Raw genomic sequence first — 16,583 nt, 5'->3', positions numbered from 1 at the left:
CCTTCTGGCCAAAGGGCAAACTGTGCTGCAGTTCTGCTTATGTGGAAGTTAGCAAGTCTGCCAGTCAGCTAAGCATGGAGCAGAAAGTTAGAAGTATATGGATTCCTCCATGCGCACTGCTGAGTTCTAACTTATTTTCCATGATAAACCATTATCTCTCTCTCGCACATGCATACCCTCCTTAGTGGCATATGTGGATCTATTCCAGACTTGTAGCAGAGATGCTGGTGATACGTATGTGGTAGAAACAGATCTAAGGAAACAATTTACTGCAAACAAAGCCACGAGTCTGCCACATTATAAAAATTGTAACATAGAAAATGCTGGCCAGGACATAACATCCAAAAGAAATATTTATCTTGCTAGTAACGTGATTCCTTTGAGGAACTGGATGAGACTTTTTGGTGGCAGAAATGGCCACAGTCCTCACAGATAATACCATTGTGTGATCAGGTTTAATGTTGCTAGAAACTGGTTGCTCAAAGTACTTAAATAACTTTTGTGTAGGAAAACAGTGCAACAAAAGTCAGGAGGAGACCTTTTGGAAGGGGAAGGTGATATTTTGCAAAATCTCCAAGTAAATTGAAGACTTGTACTCACTTTCTCAGATTTCATTCACTCATTCTCACATTTTCACCATCACCCCAACACATGTAAGAGAAGACAGGTAAGCTTAGGACAAACGCTTACAAGGTGTAAAAGAAAGTTAAGAGTTTGTTCCATCTACTAACTGGTGATCCATATGAAGGTATTGCAAGCGTCATTAGCAGAGAGAGACAACAGAAATTCCTAATTTGCCTCTGCTTCTTTGAAAAGGAAGATAATACACAAGCAGTAATACCTTATGCTTTTAGATCCACCCATTCTGCATTTGAGTGTCACAATGATCCCGAGCAGGAAATATTTGAGCCGTGATTTGGCAGCAGAGACAACCCTGGTGGAAAGCTGTCCCTTTCAGAGCCCTCAGACTACCTGGAGAACACTGCATCTTGCAAGGAAACAGGCTGAAGCCCAAAATCTCCCTAAAAATAACTAAGTTACTCTGAAAAAAACCCCAAATCTAGCACTCAAGTGTCTATAAAAATGCGTCTTGGAGGGGATCCTACATTGCCTTCATATTGGAAATTCCCGTGGACTTTAATGGCCATTTTGCTTGCGTAGAGAAAACAGGAAACGATCCTATTTATCCTCAACACCGCAAAGCAACCACACCGGAAACACGAAAGAACGGCAATACAGAGGGAGGAGAGGGCAAAGGCGGACCCCACGCCGCAGCCGCTGCCCCGCTCCCACGGCCAAGCAGCGACGCGGGCTGCAGCGGGAGAGCAAGAGCCGTCCTTGGGCGAAACCCGCCGCGCAGCCGACTACAACCCGCCCCGGCCTCTGCCCCGAGACCACCACAGAGGTGCCCTGGCGCTCCTGCGGGGGGCCGGGGCCGGGCCGCGGGGGCGCCCCGCGCCCTCACGGGACTTGTAGTCGGCCGCGCCCCGCGGGCGCTGTGCGGCGGCCGCCAGGGAACTACCTCTCCCAGCATGCCCCGCCGGCTGTCACCAGGCACCGGGAGGCCTGGGCGGGGCGCGCGGGCCGCCCCGGGGCAGCGGGGCTGAGCGGGGCCGCTGCGGCGCTGACGGGGCGGCCGGCCGGCCGCGGCCCGGCTCCTCGGCCGCTTCCCCTGGGTAGGAGGGGAAAAGTCGGATGGAGCTGAGCCGCGGGCTGCGCCGCTGCGAGGGCGGGGGGTGCCGCGGCGACGGCCTGGGGCCAGGCCTGCCGGCCGCGCCTCTGCCCGACAGGCCCGGGCCCGGGCGGCTGCGGCCCCCAGAGGGTCGCTGGGCTCCCGCGGCCCCCGGGCTGCGCCGGGGGTTGGGGAAGTCTCTGGGTGGCGTCCGGCTGTCGACGCCGGGGCGGGGCCCTGGGGCGGCGGGTGCACGGGTCGGGCGCAGGGCGGTCCTGTGGCCGGGCTTGAGCCGCGCCGGGTGCCCCTGCGGTTCGGGGAGCAGTGGCTGGGGCTGGACTCATGTCTCGCGTGGCATCAGTCCTTACCGGTAAAGGCCCGAGTGACTGGCTGTCTACAATTATGGTGCCCACCTGAGCTGTTTCTCAGATGTTCTGCTCTCTCCACAGGCCACTTTTCAGACTCCTGCGCCAAGAAGGAATGAGGGAAGGAAACAAATACGGCCCTTTGTTAAGGACAGTGGCTCTCTAAAGGGCTGTTGTGAGTTTTGCTCCCTCTCAGCTTGATCAGGTATGTGTCCTTATTTCCTTCTCTTCTTTGGGATAAGCTGGGAGTAGGTCCGCTCTAAGTGGTGAGTCTTCTTTCCACCGTGTTTAGCCAGGGTTGAGCCTGTAATTAGATGTGTTTGCTTGCTCCTGCTCCATTTTTATTTCTTTTCTTCTGGATGACTGGTCCCAGCTGTCCCAGAGGGTATAAATATAGATAATTTCCTGTTCTGGAATAGGTACTGCAGGTAAGTCCTTGCTTGCTGGGATGATACCTGAGCATGGAAAAACTGGGCGTTCTGTTTTACTGGAACACGTGCCATATTCTAGATAAATATCAGAATTGAAGCATGTACTACTCCCATCTGCCCCCATTCCACGCGTTGTGTTTGTATGATACTTACAGTTCCCTGAACTGAGAGAAAGAGTAGCAGAAACAAGGGCCAAATTTAAACCTAGAGGGGATGGTACAGCTACACTGAAAGCACTGCTTATGTTTAGTCTGATTTGCCTACAAATCAAAACCAAAACTTGCTTTCTTGACTGTAACAGACTCTTAATGGCTAGCTCGCTTAGACACAAGTGAGCTCTGGCTTGTCTTCGTGATAGAGGTCATGTGAGCTTGGCTTTATTACTCAATCCTCTCAATTTTTGGCCAAGAGCCTAATTAAATCTTCTGCATTTCTCTGTTGCTGTAGGAGGAATTTATTTGGCTTGAATGGGATACCCTTATTTCTTTTCTGGTTAACAGCTCTTTGGTCTCGTAGAACTGCTTCCCACGAAGGACAGTGCAGTTGTTCATCCTTATAGCTCATTCCCCCTCCCAAATATCTTCTTGGTTACCTGTTGAATGTTTGTCCATGCTTTCAGGATATAGGTGGGTGAATAGTCAAGGGATTCATTTACTGTAAATAACCCACATTGTTATGATTGGAACGATGCCGCATGTCATGTTGAAAACTGAAGTCACAAAGAGAATGCCTCAGTAGCCTTGGCAGAGCTAGCAAGGTCCCTGCCTTGTTCTGAGCTTCGCAGCTAACATTTATTGGATGGATGATGGTTCCCTTCAAGAAGCTCTTCCCTGAGGCAGCCAACTAATAGGGCAGTGGATTGGGTGTCAGGTGACTCACACTGTAGTCCCAGCTCTGATGTCTTGCATACCCGTGCTATTCTTGTCTGTATCTGTGGTGGAAAGACATAATTAGCTCATTTAGGACTTGCAAGTGTGCCTGCAACATATGTAACAAGCAGAATTTTTAGTTGCCATTTAAGTGTCACCACCAATTCTGTTTCCTTGAATAATTTTGTTTTAGGCTTCAACAAGGTAAATGTGTCTCCCTTCTTGTCCCTCTTACACAGAACACCTCTGAAAGTCAGTGCATGAGAAGAATCTTCAGAATTGTATGATATTTGGGTTAGCTTAGTTTTTTGCTTATTATGATACTGGTGTATTGTTTTATGTGCACTGATACATATTTTGAATGCTTATCTCTTGGCATGTTTGAAGCTCTGTGACTGGGAAAGCCCAGTGCTCAATTAGTGCATAAAGAATCTCCTATGTTTCTGTTTTGGTTTGCAGTGGCCCTTAATCCACTCCTAGGATTCTTCTGAAGAAAGGGTATTCCATGCTAACACTGTGTTATTTCCCAAGAGCTACTATTTTTGCTTAGTGTGCCTTGCTAATACTCAGCGTGCAGTGGCAGCTGAAGAGGGAGCGTGTGCAACACAGTGTCTTTCCACTAGAACTTTGATGGATGTTTCAGAAGTTGCAAAAACTGGAATTATTGCAAGCTTGGTGATTGAAACTGTCTCTTTCCATTTTTGTTCAGAAAGCATCATGTTTATGGCTTTCTGAGCTACTTTGATCAACAAGTCTGTGGCTACATGACCACAGTAGGCTAATCTGAGCTATGGCAGCTACCTCTGAAACAGGCTCATCTCCTAAATTGCATTTGTCTGACGTTAGTATTGGTTGCCTGCAGAGACCAGACTTTGTTGGTTATGGTTTGGTTGAAGGCTTTCTCCAACTTGATAATTCAGCTGTTCCTAAGTCACGTTGCCCCGACTGCCTGTTCCCTTTTCGTCTGTTTGTTTTTCTCATCATCTCTGATACAGAACTGTTCCTGGGGCCCTGCAAAATTCAGAGTCATGCTGAATGGCCATACCACTTGTAACAGTACTGATCATGCCCATTTATTTTGAGCTGCTGCTTTCCAGGGATGCAGGGTTGCAGGAATAGAATGCAGAGCTCTGTGAGCAAACAGTTTGAATCCTGTTTGTTTTTCAAGGATTCTGATTTACGGACGTTTAGGGAGGGAGCCAGAGCGTTGTGAATGTGCTCATAGGGAGACCAGTGCGTGGTTCAGTGCATTTTCATTGGAAACTCTGATTGGAGTGCCCCATAAGTCTTGTGTGGTGGTGGTTGTTGTTGTTCTTGCTTTTTCCCCTCATTTGCTCCTTCCATTGTTTAAGGTGTGATCAGGTCAAACCATGTTACTGGCTCACGCTGCTCCTTCCCCTGTACTTTAATAAAGCATCCAGTTACCGTGCTGTTCAAATGGTCTTATTATTAAGGTTGCCATTAGCAGGAAAGAACACCTTCTTGGATTTCTGTGGGGTTTTTGTTCCCCTCTCCCAGTGGGATGTCATCTTCATTGAAAGAAGTATGTTTCTAGGGCAGTAGCACCCTACCCAACCTGGGAAACCTATTTTCCCCTTCCTGATTCTCCTGCACAATTTTCTCTGGGACCTGCAGGGCTTAATCAAATAAAGATCAGGCTTTGCATGCACGCCCAATGAGAATACTGAGCCATTTCCTCCAGGAGTCGTGACATCAATAGGTCAGCTGGGAGTTCATCACTGTCAAAATACAAGCCTCTTAAACCCATTCATTTTGTATGCAGATGGTAGAATTTAAAAGCTTATATCTTTCTTAGTCTTCTATAGAGTATCTCCTTTACTTCAGACTTGTGATATATCCCTTGTTATTGCTGCTTGAGAGTGTAAAGAAACTGCATTGCCTGTTTTATTCTTTTGATTCTTATCAGAGTTACAGTTCCTTAGCAATGGAGAGCTCTTCTCCTGCAGAAATGGGTAGGTGTGTTTTTGTGTTTGTGCTTAGCTTCAGTCAGGTAAATAACCAAAGTTGGAATGGTGAGAGGGAGACATGCACCTGTGCAAAAACAGGCAGGGGGAGCTTGCATCAACATGAACATGTTTTCTGTCTGAATAGCACACAAATGTTCTGCGTATAATCTTAGCACTTCAGAATTATTCTCTTCCTGTGGGGTACATATGATTGGATACTCCTCTCTCCTTTAAAGAACGAGTGAAAAAGCAGAGTCTCACAGAACTTAAGTATTTCAGCTCCCTCTGGAATGAAAGCAGGTATTCAGTATTTCCCAGGATAGGGACCAAATCCTCTAGCATATAGACCAGGTGTATGTGGAAAATGGCAACAAAGTTCTGTGTGCTAGCATGATAGTAAAATCCACGTTCCTTGACGTGCTCTGAAGAAATTCGAGAATAAAAGCTGTATCATGGGTGACACCTTCCCTTTGTTTCCTTAGAGAGTTGTATGAGGACAAAGCCAGGTTCTGGAATATGACTAGTAGGGGCAAGGCTCTGGAGTACACAGCTTTGAACTAGGATACGTGGACTTCATTCCTGGTCCTGCCACCAATTCCATATATAACCATGGATCTATTTCCCATCTTTGAAGTGTTCTTGCATTCTTTAAAGTACTCAGCTATCCAGAGCTGAAAGATAACATCTGTACTTCCAAAATAGGCAAACTTGTAATGGAATTGGTATACATGCTGACCCCCAAGCCTTTTTTAAGTACGGGAAGGAAAGCAACAGCTAACTGCTCAATTCATTCTGCTCCTATGCAGTTGATGTCTCTCTGACAAAGGCATGTCAGTATAGATTAGACTTAAACCTCTTGATCTGCTCTTAGAGCACAGAAAGGGCAAGTCCTGCTAACCGGTGCAGCAGATGCCAGCTGTTTGCTGCGTATCTCTTAACGCCAATGGCCAGAAAAGTGATTGTGATTCTTGGCTGGAGAAGGGAGGGGGTTGCTCAATGCAGTGCTTGTGAGTTTTCTCATATGCCGCAGAGATCTTCCATGGAGGGTATGGAGAATTTAAAATACTATTGTTTCTGTATCAAGTGAAAAATATCATAGTCCCAACTATAGCAAATAATCACTTTCTTTTTTTAACAGAAATGTGATGCAAGCAAAACTCCAAAATCTACTATTGACAAAAAGTGGGTTCTGATCAGCCCCAGCTACTGAGCTTTTTAGGGCTTGAGGCTCCAGTCTGCAAACTGTCAGATGCAATTAAAGCAAATGACTGGAGCTGATATGTTTTTCTCCCTTCTGAAAAGAAGACAGTTCATCAAAAGCCAGAAGGAGATTTCATCAGGCTTATGTGCAATTATTTTATGAGATGTAATAAAAGAGCGTTCTACTAGATTCCCAGTCTGGATTTTTACTCATAATCATTCTTAATTCTCCAGTGAGTAGATGAGCACTGATCCCACCGATTTAAACTGTAAAGCTTTTGGCATTCAGTAAAAGTTAGTAGAGAGTAGAGCGGACTAGATGTTTTGCGGTATTTGATGGCTGGTGTCTTGTAAATCTGATTTTCAACTAGACCTAATGTGACAAATGGTATTTCACCTTTTAGTGGTATACCACAATTTCTGCTGTGGGAAGCCTGTGACGGCTCTTTATTTTTGGTTGATCAGTGTTGTTTCCTGAAGGTTCTGTTTGCATTTGTCCTGGCTAGAGCAAATGTTGACCTACTGTGCAATCCAGTTTAGTTCATGGGTCTAGTCCATTGGTCAGTGTTGAGCTGACTCATTAAAAATACTGTGCTGTATTTCTGCTCCTGGTAAACAGTGTGGCTGATAGTTCCACTTTCTGTTCCACTTATTTTGTTACTTGTCACTGACAAAGATCCCCTTTTGGTACACAGAGCTTGGTGACAAAAGCAGTTTGGACTGAGGCTATGCGGATGAGTGCTTGGTTTTGGAAGTAGGTTCATTTTTCTGCATCTGTTGTCACAGGTGGTTTGAAGTTGGAGCTTGGTTGAAGTGAGAGTTTGGGGTTCAAGGCCAATCATTTTTCTGATTTGACAGCTCTAAAAGACTACAAGCTTGTCATGCATGACTTCACACTCTATTGGAAGAAATTCTCTGAGTAGTGTGTTTCTTGGGACTTCAGCCATATTCAAGCTGAATGGTCTTTTGAATCTAATCTGTAACCAAAATTAAGGAACATGGCTCCTATTTGAGATTTTGGTTGTGGTGGTCCTGAATCTAAATGTAGGGAGTATTCTTTATCTGATTAGTCTTAGAAGTACAGAGGACTTAACAGCATTAAAGTATAACAAAGAACTCTCAGCCCCAAATTAGTACTTAAGGCCAAGAAGTCTAGCTTTTCGAACAAGGAGAATAGAAGATAACCTTGCAGGATTTTTTGGGTACTGTCTCGCCAGCTAGAAGCATATGGGGTGGTGATTTTCTTGGGCTGTGGAGTCAATTTTTCCTAATACTACCTCTTCGTAGTCCAATATGTGCAAACTGTTAAACGCAAGACATCTTGCTTTTCCCTTAAGGAGCAAGTGGTGGTACCTGTGCTCCTCAATTTCTGTTTGCTAGGATACATTTTCCTCTTCTGGTTATGTATTTTATAGTATGAAGGAGGCATGGCCTTGCGACTGAGTAACTCCACTGGGATTAATGTAATCTGTTGCCTGTGGCTCTGCCATAGACTGTCTTAGCTGAATCACTGAGTGTTTCTCTGTCACAATTCTGAATGAGGATGTTGGTTTTTGCCTGATTAGGTTCATTCTAGTCTGATATTGACATTTGACCCACAGAAATGTCATCTGCTCTTCTCTCCCACTCTGTATCAGTGATACCATTTTGCAAAATTTAGGCTAAACCGAAATCCTGACAGCACAAAGAAAAATATCCCTGTCATCAGTGAGCTGTGAAACAAAGCATTGCTGAAATCTCATGGCTTAGCACTGGAATATTGAACTATGTACTTCAGCCAATTCTGCAAATTTTTTTGGTGGGCTGATGGGGAATTTCATGGTGTTAGTTCCCAATGGATAAATGTGTAACGTAGTGGCTGAGATGGTATCGCTCTTCTACATTAAAATTTCTGCTAGCACTGGGAACTCAGAATTTGTTTTCTATGCTGTGACTAGGCACTGTGGATTTGCGACATGAGTGGACTCTCTCTAGCCATCTTTGTTTTAGCCACAGCAGATCAGGCCTTGGAAACTATCTTTGTCTCCAAAATGGAAAAGGGACCTCAGTGGACTTTAAAAGTGCTAGTATCAAGCAGTGTAAGGTGAGATAGGTGCCATGAAAACTCAAGTATTGCTGCTCTCTAGTTCTTTTCTCTTTCAGGATAAAAAGAATACAGTATCTTTTTCCAAACTATATTTCAGTTGGAGTCATTCATTTAGCCCTGTTACCAATAGGGCTAGATGTTCAGCTGGATGATAGCACGTTCTGTCAAGGTTTACTAAGGTACCTGTCACCAAGGTACCCCATTACTTAGTTGTTCCAAAAGTCTGGGCTTTTGAACAACAAAAAATGGAGGCGAGACCCTGATAGCGAGGTTTTCGTCGTTTCTTCTCTTTTTTTAGTTAGAGTCAGATGGCTGCTCCAAAGAGGAGTAGTGTTGTCAGGATTTGAGTCCTTTTTTTTTTTTTTTTTTTTTTCTGGACTTGGGCTGATATTGTTACAATTCTTTCATGATGTGGAAGTGTTTGGCTTTGATTTGTCAGTTCCTTGCTTTGATCTGCAAACTTTCCTCCTTGGAAGCAAGTCCTTCCTAAGCAGTCCAAGTCCTGCTTACCTGAGTTTACAACCTGATCCCCATTCTACAGTCTCAGTGCATAAACAAAGACCTGATCTAACAGTGCTGTTCTTTGTATGTGGAATCAGATCTGGAAAACAATAAACAAATAGGTGGGTCTTACTGCATGTTTTTCCACATCAAGAAATGGGACTGGTACTAGTGCTGTGTTAGGAGGTAGTATTAGAGCCCACCGTTTGTGAACTAATAATGTATTGAAACAGCTGTTCTGAAAGCAAAAAATCTTTATCATGTGTTATGATTTAATATTGATCTTTATACTGAAGTGACTTTTTTCATTTAGTAGGGTTTTAGGTAAATTCTTTAGCAAGTAGCATAGCACAACAGATACTAGAATAAATGTATTCCTAAAACAGAGATGGAAACATTCCCTCTAGCCTTTTGTTTCCATTACAGCCAGCGCCTGCTCTGTCTGCTGTCCATAGGCTGCAGGCTGCATAAAACCAGTGAAAATGAGCAGAAATACAAGTGATAAATCGCCCTACTTCAGTATCTGATAGGAGAACACCACAGGAAGTGTGCATTGTGGAAGATTGTACCCTGAAGTTAGTCTTTTTCTCATGACCCTTCTGTATTTTTCATGTTTGTGAAGATTCCCAGATCCAGTGAAACCCTTCCCCTCTTTTCTGTGAGATGCATTTTGATATCTATGGATTTACAACTACGAGAGAATTCCTGTTGTCCTTTCATGTAAGTAACTTGCATTAACTTTTTTCATCTAGACAGAAAAATCATCAGTGAGCCATAAATGCTTTGACAATTTGACGCTCCATTCTAGCTAACAAAGTATCAGCAGTAAACTCTAGGCTGAAGGAAAAATAAAATCCCAAAGTAGACTGTCACAAAAGAACATGGTATTCCTGACTCTTCTGCATCTAGAGTCTCAGTCTAGCCTGAATTTCCCCAGCTAACAAAATTTTAGCATGCAGTTAAACTCGGGTTGTTTGGTTTCATGCAGATCAAGATAGAGGGAGAAAGTTTTGAGTCATGAGTTTTGCTGTCTTGGTTTTGTTTAGCAAAACACATGCCTGCGCATCTTATAGTTCAGGGAGGTTCGAGCGCTTGCTGACTTATTATGAATTCCAAATATGGTCACAGTCTGACACCAACTTTTGCCCATAAATGGCTCTCATTGAAATGCCAGTTTATAGTTTAGGTAGAGGCCTCTTAAGGCCTCTTGCACTCCTGCATAGAAAGGACAGTCAATCATATGTGCTTGTTAGGGCTGCAATTGGTACAAGAGAAAGTAGTACCTGCAAAATTATCCACTACATGGCAATTGGAATAGAGAGGCTTTTTCAGAGCATCTTAAAAATAATATGCTAATTACGTATGGGGTAAATGATTGATATGTTGCTTATATGTCGCTGGCTTTTCTTAAAACAGGCATTTGAGTGCTAATGAAATACTTGGATGTAGATATAGCAATCATTTGTGCAGCACTTTAGGCAGGATTTATTTTCACTAGTTTATGCTACAATTTTAGCACAGAACAAAGTTGCTAAACAGGGCCTGGCTGCTGTGTGTGAAAGGAATAAAGAGCTGGAGCAAACAGCAGTTCAGTCCAAAGGCACTATTACTAGGGAGCTGCTTAAAAGAGGCCCACAAGAAGGCAAGGGTTTTGTTTGAGTAGTAGAGGAGCTGCTTGAAAGCAGGTGACGGCCTGAGTTGAGGACTAGATGGCAAACTCCATCCTGAAAACTTGGAGGGAATTAGAACATGTATTTCCATAGGAGGAGTTTTGGGGCCCAATAAGAATGGTTTAGGTAGAAAGCAAAAGTTCAGAGAAGACAAGGAGAGAAGACTCAAGAAGAGTGATTTGCAAGTGGTGGAGCTGGATATTTAACCTGAGTGAGCTGGAGTTGGGATAATAAAATACCATGGAACAGGCTAAAGTCTCCAGACAGGGCCCCTGCTCAGAACTGGAGACTGAGGACACATACAGTTCAGGAGTGCTGGGAGTCAGAATCTCCTCCTAGCTTGGAGTCATACAGAGCAGCCATACCTAGGGCACTACAGCCAGCTGGCAGCAATAATGGCCCCTAGTTGCACCTGGGGATCCAGAAGGGGATAAAAGCCACAAGAGCAGCCTCATGTGCTGGTAAATGAAAGGATGATTTGCTGCGAGTCTTGCTGGTTGCCTGACCTGCTGGTGAACATATTTATCTGTGGGAAGTGTGTTTATCCTTGGGAGAAATTACACTGGATGCTGCTGATGAGAGCACATGTGCATTTGCTGCTGTGGTGTCCTGGGATCTTGCTACTTGTTGAGGGGAAATAAATGAGGAGTGAGTCTGAATTTGAGTTTATTGACTTGTATGCTTGTTTTGGTAATGACTAACTTAGCTTTAATCCCTGGCCAGAGGTATTTGATCCTAGTTGTCATTTATTAGTAGAGAATCTTTAACACAGAAGTATTTATTTCTGTTTTTCAGAGAGGGGAAATTAGGGTGGGAGGCAAGCATTGTGTAGGTAAGCATTGGCAAGGCGGTTAGCTACTGAGCTTGTATTGGTTTCACAAAAGTACTGCTTCTGTCAGAAAAAGGAAAAATCCTATCAAATCCTATTTTTGTAGGGCAATTGTCTGAGAAGTGTAGTGCAGAGAACAGTATGGTCAAAAGCCTGCACAGCCACAGCAAAAGTTCTTAAGCCAGTATAAGCCAGTGGAGATGCCTTAGTTTAATTTAGACGTTACATCTAACATGTTTGAATCTCTGTTTATTTTTCCAGTGAGAGGGCTAATGATACAAAAGTAAACCTTGAGCCTTTACCATAGCGGTACTTGATCAATCTAAATGTTTAATGGTTTGATATGGCTTTTTTTAATGGTGCCACATCCCTGAAGCTCTCTTGGAAGGGAGCAGTTAAAATGTGTGTGTATGTGTGGAGAGCCTAAAATAGAATACTTAAGAGTGACTAAGAACCAATTCAGAGGCTTATTAATAAAAGAATGGTTGGAGAAACTGGTCCCGAGTCAGGTGTTCTTTGCTGCCTGTGCTGGCTGGGAACGATCCCTTTGGACCCTGACTGGAGTTGCAGACCCTTGTTCTTGTGCAGAATCCCACCGAACTGAACAGGAAGGCCAGCAAAGTCACCACAGTGTCTTTTGGAATCTTGCTACTGAACTGTCTCCTGAAGAATGAGCAACATCAATCTGATTGCTTGCTTGCACTACAGTGAAGCTATTCTGGATTTCTGCTGGCACAGGCGGTGCTGGTCATATGCTCAGTTCCAGGCCATGTGTGTTATGTGTGTCTCTTGAAAGCTAGTAAATGTTTTATGAGGTTTGCTTAGTCTACGCTGGGATCAAGGAAGGGTAAGCTTGACAGAGCTAATTGGCTTGCCATGATTTTTCTGATGTCAAGCAAATAGCATTTTCCTGCGCAAAACCTTGCCCCTGCTTGTGTGTTTCCCCTCTTTCCTGAAAGAGATGAAGTGAGGATCAAATACTGAAACATAAATCCCCTCCTTTGCTGACAGAATTCACAGCTTGAATGTCCCTGGCATACCTTTGTTCTGCTTGTTAAGTGCTTGTCAGCACTGATTCTTTCAGCCCTGATCCAAAAGGATCATTATCTGTTTCAGTGATCCCTGTAAATCTTTGCATCCATTTCATCAGGTTACTGCTGCTTGCAAATACTGATTTGTTTTGAGAGCTGTTTATAGCTCTCTTAGTTATACTTGGTTCTCCTTGTCCTTTCAACACTTTGTGATGATTTCCAATAGAAGAATCTCGTCAGTGCTAGTTTACTGTGCTGCTATTGCTTCTTCTACCTGTTTCACAGAGAATGATAGGCTATGGAGATAGCTGGGATCTAGATTAACTTCCGGTTTGCTGCAAATTAATTTAATAACTCAAGGCCTTATGTAGTTTTCCTGTGCTGCTGTTTCACTATCTGTGTGACAGAGGAATTCTGGGGGGAGCAGCATCTCAGAAAATGGGGCTGTTGTAAAACTTCTTAGATCCTCTTCTGATTGCTACCTCTGAGTTGTGCTGAGGGTGCCAAAGCTAATTCTCTTATTGCATTGTACGCCATGTACAAAAGGTTTGGCAGAAGAAGGGGTTTATAGCTGCGCAGTTATGCTGTGGAGGCAGCATGAACAAAATAAATACTGAATAAACAGATACTGAGTTTCAAGAAATGTTGGTCTGCCCATTTTTGTGGGGCAGAGGACATGAGTGCTTTTTCCTCCTAGAGAAGTTGTGTTTTCTATTCCTAAATGAGAATTCATAGAGGAAATCTTGACTCTTGTGAAGATTGTCCAAATCGCCCAGGGCTCACCAAAATGAGGATTTTGCATCTCTTGGTTGGCAGTGCATGTTCATGTCCCATCCCAGTGTACCCAATTGCATAGTCATTTTTAAGTCAAAGGCCTAGCACTGTTGCATTCAGAGCATGCATGTTAGTGAGAGCCTTAAAGAGGGAGCAAAACATAACTGTGAGGGAGCTGTGCATGGTCTGGCTCTGTGGTCATGGTTGTCTGGGCAGTGTTAATGGCATAAAAATAAATGATGCTCACTATGGCCCTTCTCCAAAGAAACCAAGACCTACAAACACATCTATCTTCAGGAGCCTGGAGAATAGAGCCGGGACTCTTGAGTGCTGCCTGCAGTGAAGGACCATGCAAGGCTCCTGCTCACTCACTCATTCACTACTGGCCTGATGCAAATAGTTGCAGGGGGGGAGAATCTGGTCCCAGGTGGCTACCTGGGCTGTCTGGAGGAAGCACAGCCTTTAGCTCAGCTTGTTGCTGGAGGGAAACAGGCTGGAGTGTCACGGTGCACCAGCCTATGCTGTTGCTTTAGGTGCAAAAATTTGCCACTGTCATTGTCTGTGCTGAAAGATCGCAGTGGAAAGGGGAGGTTCTGTGTTTGCATTTAGCTCAGATCTTCCTTCTCCCTCAGTGAGCCGCCTCCTTGTGCTCACAGCTCTGTAGTCGTGGGGCTGAGTCCCCACAACTCCCTCCAGGGGACAGATTGCCAGCATGCCCTGAGCAGAGTGGCTCCCAGGCTGGTGTTACAGCATGCCCGTTCCCTGCTTGCAGGTAACCCGGGCACTGCTGTGGGGGTGGCTGGACAGATGGTTTGCAGCTTGGCGCTGCCCTCCTGCAGTGGTGTGTGCAGGAGGTGCGATGGGAGCGCAGAAGGCGGGCACGTGGAGTTGCCCTTCGGTGGGCCCTTTGTCATCCCTTGTCTGGGGCTCTCACCACTCCCAAGGTGCAGCTGCCCCACATCCTTGTCTCAGACGAGTGAAGGTTGCCCCTCTTGGATGGGGCCAGCAGAAGCAAAATTAGTCTCAGGCTCTGGCTTAGTGCTACTGATTTGGCCCATAGCGGACATGGTGTTGCCAGGAGCTCGCAAGGGTTAATGGCAGGAGGTCCAGGTCAAGTAAGCAGTTCCCTGCAAAGCCATTGCTCCAGCTTACTTAGGCTCTCGCGCAGTGATGACTCTTGGAAAACTTTCTGCCTGATGGGTAACTCTCAGTCAGAGCAGGGATTTCTCCTGCTCTTATGTGCTGGGGCTGGTTCCATAGGATCACATTTCTTTAAATCGGTTTTGGAGATTTGTAGTTGACGCTTATTCCGTGTTCCTTGACAAACTGTCTTTTGGAATGAGAGTAAGACAATAAGTAGATAGCCTGACCTCCTTGGTAGATGTTGGATACTGCAGATCTCCAGTTACTAGAGATAACGATATCCAAAATTACAGGCTGGGGCATGGGAAAAGGAAAAGTCAGGCTGAAATTAATAAGAAGTGGGTGATATTATTTTCCAAAATGCTTAGTATAATAACAACTTATTGTGGGGCTTATGAATGAACAGTTGGGAATGCTGGGTATTTTAGGCTCAAGTGAGTCACTGTAAAAGACCCCATAATAAGAGTCTCCATGTGACTTCATAAATGATGCTAAGAAATTAGGAGATGTAGAGGAACATGAAAGTCTGAGCTTTGCAAATATTGTGCTGCTCTTCTGCAAAAGTGCAGTCCACGTTTGCTATGGACAAGGAAGCATCCTTAGGACAGGCAAAGTTCTCTAAGGTGGAGTAATTCACTGGAGAAGACAATTCTAACTGCGAACTATATCTCTGCTTAAAAAAGAGAAAAAAATGATTGGCTCTTATGTTTAAAAAAAAAACCCAACACCTGCACCTTCTTGTTTACCATACTGTTGAAATAATCTGATAACCAAGTTACATGCACTGGTTTTGTCATTTTGCTTATACCACTGTTCACTTCTGTTTACTGTGTATCCAGTACAGTAGCAACCTCTGCCTCTTATGAGCCAGATTTTAGGTTGCCTCTAGAGCACCTTCTATCAACAAGGCAGTTTGAGTATTAGCAGAAAGTTGCAACAATTTTTGCAACTAAAATGTTGTGGACAAAAGACACCAAAGTATTTTCCATTTCTTCCAGTTATATATTACTATGTATTCCTAGGAATGCATTGATAGATTACACCTGGACTGTTATTTTACGTTTTATAGTAGATTCAGTAAGAATATTACGTCAGGATTCTGGAATGTGATTGTGTTTCATGATGGATTATTTGTTCATAGTTATTTTAAACTCCAGTGGGAAGCTGACTTTTTCCCTGTGAATTGTTTCTGGCAGCTCTACCTATCCTTGCCTGGAACAATTATGACCCAAACAGCTTTGAGGGAGGAGCAGAAGTAAATAATACTGGTTTCTGCCAAGACTTAGACTGCATACACATTGCAATGAATCTTGTAAAGGTTTTGAACAGCTCTTTACTCTTGTTGTGTTGCATCACTTACTACTCCTGCAGATTAGATAGGAAGGCAGTGCATTTGGTGCCGTCTTGTGTGAAAATGAAAGATTCGTGTTAAGAAGGCGGCCTTTAGATCAGTGAGCACTGTAGCACAGATGACTCCATTGACAGAAGTGTACAGCTGAACTACAGTAGCTTTGGTGCCTGTTGGAGTCCTAGACTGTTAAGATCAGAGCTGTGGGATGGGTGGGTTTGCAACTCTTTTGCAAAACAGGTGCAGGGCCAAGGGAGGCTTGATGCATGTGACAACAGTAGAAGAGTCTGTTTTCTTCTGGATCCAGCTCATTATGGGCTACTGATTAGATGGATTTGTGTCCTTGCAACTTAATAGGAAAATTTATTTCTGACCATTTCAGGCACCTGTGGTGTCAACAGAGATTGCTGTATATTGGCAGCTCTGCAACCTGACACCTGATGTTGGTATGTCATTTTGCATCAGCTAATAAATTCACAGTGCAAAGTGAAATGCTGCACTTCTCCAGGGCTTTTTCTACAAAGTTTCTTTATTGTAGGCTTGTGTATTTCAAGGGCAGTCTGAAGAAGGGATGTCTGTAGCATCCCCTTCAGTAAAGAGGCAGGAAGGTGCACAGAGAAAACAAAGTTGTATCAGTACGTAGGTTACAAGTTTCTGTGACCAAGGCAGTTCTGAACTGAGGCTGGCGTTCTGCTGT

The 16,583-nt window shown here is 44.3% G+C and overlaps 1 protein-coding gene across 33 annotated transcripts in view; it reads left to right on the top strand.

Moving 5' to 3' along the window:
- The first annotated feature begins 1,212 nt into the window (after positions 1-1,212).
- The window catches only part of MIB2 (MIB E3 ubiquitin protein ligase 2), a 50,756-nt gene continuing 35,385 nt past the window's right edge, over positions 1,213-16,583 (top strand). For 6 of the 33 annotated variants that reach the window (XM_068916014.1, XM_068916004.1, XM_068916018.1 and 3 more), the window contains exons 1-2: positions 1,560-1,676; positions 2,122-2,242. The gene's annotated coding sequence lies outside the window, so the exon portion shown is untranslated. Of the gene's footprint in view, positions 1,406-1,558; positions 1,677-1,858; positions 2,043-2,121; positions 2,243-9,713; positions 9,812-16,583 lie in introns of those variants that run through there. The other 27 variants (XM_068916002.1, XM_068916016.1, XM_068916007.1 and 24 more) reach the window with 20 other exon arrangements.

This window comes from Struthio camelus, chromosome 21, assembly GCF_040807025.1.
Source record: "Struthio camelus isolate bStrCam1 chromosome 21, bStrCam1.hap1, whole genome shotgun sequence".
In the NCBI taxonomy this organism is placed as follows: Eukaryota; Metazoa; Chordata; class Aves; order Struthioniformes; family Struthionidae; genus Struthio; species Struthio camelus.
The sequence above is the reverse complement of the archived record's forward strand: the minus strand, read 5'-3'. Positions and strand labels throughout refer to the sequence as shown.